The sequence below is a fragment of the Castanea sativa genome, chromosome 3 (assembly GCF_040712315.1).
Source record: "Castanea sativa cultivar Marrone di Chiusa Pesio chromosome 3, ASM4071231v1".
In the NCBI taxonomy this organism is placed as follows: domain Eukaryota; kingdom Viridiplantae; phylum Streptophyta; class Magnoliopsida; order Fagales; family Fagaceae; genus Castanea; species Castanea sativa.
In genome coordinates, this window is record NC_134015.1 from 37,981,845 (window position 1) to 37,986,088 (window position 4,244).

The following is a 4,244-nucleotide window of genomic DNA, read 5'->3' on the forward strand; positions in this document are numbered from 1 at the left end:
TAGATTAGGAAAAACGACATTTTTCTTAGCCTAGGATTGGTAATAAAATCAAATAGAGTTAGGTGACCAATCACACCTTAGGAAAAACCCAATAATTGGTGGCGATTTCACTTACCTTTGGTAAATAAAGGTTAAAATTGATTCAATTCAAGTCACACACTAAAGGTACCCCTTTCACCCCCATTTACACACAACACCTGAGCTTCAAGCAAATTTTAGTGTGTGAACGTCACCACGATGGGTGGTCGGTCACCACGAGGCATCGACATTGGTGAAGTCTGTTGAGAGCTGGAACTCGGAGAATTTAAGTACATTGGGTAGATTAGGCTTGAAGTGTCTTTTTGATATCCTTGTACTCCAACTTTATTCTTTAGTGGATCATTTCGGATTGGAGGGCTGAGTAGAGATTTTTTGCCAAGTACTTCAGTTTCCTCTTCGATAACACGTCTCGGTGTTATCTTGTGTTTGCATCTCTCTTCCTATACTCTTTGTGCTTTACATTTATTGTTTATTGCATTTGTTTATACACTAGAGAGTAGTTTCAGTTTATTGCGCTTCATTTACCCTTATTCTGTGTTTAATTAATTAGAGTAAAAACAATTTAGCTGTAAGTTTAAAATTGAGGGTCTAAATAAGGTATAGTGGTTTACACTATCGAGCTTTCAACCTTCTATAAATAGTAATAAGACTGCTCCTTGTATGATATGTCCATTAGCTAAGCAGAATATTTTCGTTTCCTGTGAGTACACATGTTTCTACATCTTTTTGTTTTTTTGATTTACTACATTGTGATTTGTGGGGACCCTTCTCGGTTCCTACACTTGCTGGTCATAAATATTTCCTTACAGTTGTTGTTGACTATTCAAGATGCACATGGATTTATCTATAGAAATCCAAGTCAGAAACTCGTATTATGATTCAATTCTCAACTTATGTTGAAACACTGTTTAATAAAAATAAATAAATTAAATGTCTAAGAATAGACAATGGCGCTGAGTTTTTGATGATTTATTTTTGCAATCCAAAAGGCATTTTGCATCAACTTTCCAGTGGTGAAACTCCTTAATAGAATGTTGTTGCTGAGAGAAAACACCAACACATTTTAGATTTCGCTAAAGCTTTGAAATTTCAATCCAACATACATTTACATTGTTGGGTTGATTGTGTATTAACAGCAGTCTATTTGATAAACAAAATTCCATCTGCTTCTCTCAACAACAAGAGTTCCTTTGAGTTACTCTTTGGTCAACCTCAATCATAAAGACATCTTAGAGTTTGTGGATACCCGTTTTTTTACGAATCTCAACCTAAAAAAAGAAACCCAAAAGCCCAAAGGGCAAGGCCCAAAGACCTCAACGGAGAGGCTGAGAGTAAAAGGAACTAGTGGGCTAGCCCAAAAAGCCCGAAAGAAAAAAAATGTATAAAGCTCAAGCCTACGTATGGGACTCGAGAATGGCCCATCACCATCGAATAGGGAACAAAAAAAGGGAGGCAGCCATTGTAAAGTGGGTCCTTCAAAAAGAGTAAACTTGGACTGAGCATGGTCCAAATACCAATACCAGAAGAAGAGAATAAAGCCTAAATGGCTCTCCTACAGGATGACTTGAGTAAAAGAACAAAATTAATTGGGCCCAAGACCCTTTTTTTTTTAATTCTATGGACAATAATCAGCCTGTAAAGGCCCAATCCCTTTACATTTGTTTTGAAAAGTTCTTAAGTTTTGGGAATTGGTAGATAAAATTGTGAGAGACCGGTTCTAGAAAAAAAAAAAAAAAAAGAGGAGGAGGAATTGGCACCCTTTTTTTTTGGGTTTTGTGGAGTTGCCACTTATTTTAGAGAAATGCTAATGGATATTCTTTGGGCAATGTTTAACAATCCTTTGAAAAAGTTTTTATGGAAAAAGAAAAACAAAAGTAATTAATGTTTTGACAATTTTTTCATTTTCCATAAAAGTGGTGTTAAAACTTTCATAAATAGATTGTTAACCATTATCCTATGGGCACCCATTAACATTACAACTTATTTTATATGAAAAATAAGAAAACTATATAAAAGAGTACAGAATGCCTAAATAGTACAAATTCTCATTAATTTGAATGATTAAAATTTGATAAAAAGAACTATATATAGATTTGTTTCCTAGTTTACAATCTAGTAAAAAAGTTGCAAGGCTTTAATTTCTAGTTACAATCTATCAAAAATGGAAAAGACAAAACACTATCTATGAACCTAGGACCTAGACTCGGAGGCTAGGTTACAAGAATGGAATGTGTTAGGCACCCATTCTACCCCAAACAAAGTTCAATCTTCTAGACTCTAAATAATCAACTAAATACCCATTAAACATACGATGTGATGATTTTGAATGCAACATTTGTTTGAATGATAGATTTAAGATTAAGTTAGAAACTAGATCTTATGAATCCATACATTTCAAAACAAGAAGTTTTGGAAAAATATACTAGATACGTTTTTTAGATTAAAAGGAAAATAATTGATTAAAAAAAAAATTCAGATCTGTTTTATTAGTAAAGGAAAACAAAAGGTTTGAGAGAAAAATTCCAGCTCCATTTTCTATTAGAAAGAAAACAAGAAGTTTGTATAGAAAACTCTAGATCTGTTTTTTATGAATGGAAAACAAGCGATTTGTAGAGAAAACTCTAGATCTATTTTTTATGTACAGAAAACAAGAGATTTTTAGAGAATACTCCAGATCTTTTTATTTTTTATTTTTTATTTTATGAAAAAGAGAACAAGAGATTTTTAGAGAATACTCCAAATCTGTTTTTTATGACAAAGAGAACAAAAGATTTGAAAAAAGAGTTATAGATTCAGAAATAAAAACTTCGAACGCCCATCTTAGATCTACTTAATGCATGAATCATGTGATTATCATATGAACAAGTAAATCATGAACATATAAAGGAATGACATAAACAAACTTAAACAACCATGCAAAACAAACATGTAAACCATCATGATATAAAAAGAAAGAAATTCAAAAACTAACTACTTACTTGCATGAATGATTAAAACAAGGGGGAGTTAATTTAGAAATTAGAGAGAAGAATTGTCACTTAATGAAAATGGAAATCCTAAAGTAAAAACTTCCAGAGTTTCTTTAGCCTTAAGAGGAAGAGGGTGCTGAATCTTGGGTGGTTTTCTCTATTTATAGAGGTGGTTGTTGCTTGAAAAATAATTTAGATCAGCTTAAAAAATAAGCAAAAAACGTATGGGGAAAACCTTTGAGCTGAACTTTTGAATGCTGAAAGAAAATTTGATTCCCTACATCTTTGCCAGAAATAGCCTAGTTCGAATCTAGAAGTTTAATATGTCAAAAGTGCCCTGCAATGTGAATCTGAAAACTTCTACTTGATTAGCACATTTTGAAGTGTTTTCCTAGTCTAAAACTTAATTTGGATGAATTTTAGAGTTATTTTTATGGTAGATTTCATCCCAAAGTAATAATTAGGATTTTTAAAATAATTATTTTGAAGATAATTATTCCAAAAATCTAATTATCTACAGTTTTTAAATATTATCAACTTATTAGTTTTATTCCCATGCAACAAATCACATTTTAATGAGAATTTTTCACGAATCACAAAAATTCATATAAATTATTTTAATTATTAATTAGTCAAAATTAATTTCAATTAATCACATATGATAAATTTCAACAAAATGAACGCATACAGAACGTTAAAACTTGATCTTGTAATATCTTTCGATGTGACCATCCGATTTGGAAGCCGAATATATTGTGGTGATCATTAGAAACTCAAGATCATTTTCATGATAGGTGATGAATGAGTCAATGCATGAAATGCAACCATGGATTTTTGGGTACATATAATGGTTATTTGGTCATCTTCCAAGGTTAAATTATTGGTGCGAAATTAAGTGTCTACAAAAATAAAGCTATTGGCCATAGCTTTCAAGACTTAAAGACTTTGGGCTTTGAGGTTTGATTTTGAAAGGTGTGTGATATTCAGAAAGAAACTAGACAAGGTTCTAAAGGAAATGTGGACCTCTTGGAGGAGCTAAACCCTCAAAATATGTTGATCTATGCCCTTTTGCTTGCTCCTTAAAGGCCTTGTGTGTGCTCCATCCACTACAAGCAAACACCAAACAAAGCAAGCTGTGAGAGACCGGACTTGGGCTCTCAAAAAAGAGATGAGGTATTGGCACCTCTATTTGGGGTTTTATGGAGTCGCCGCTTATTTTTTATATTACAAAAAATA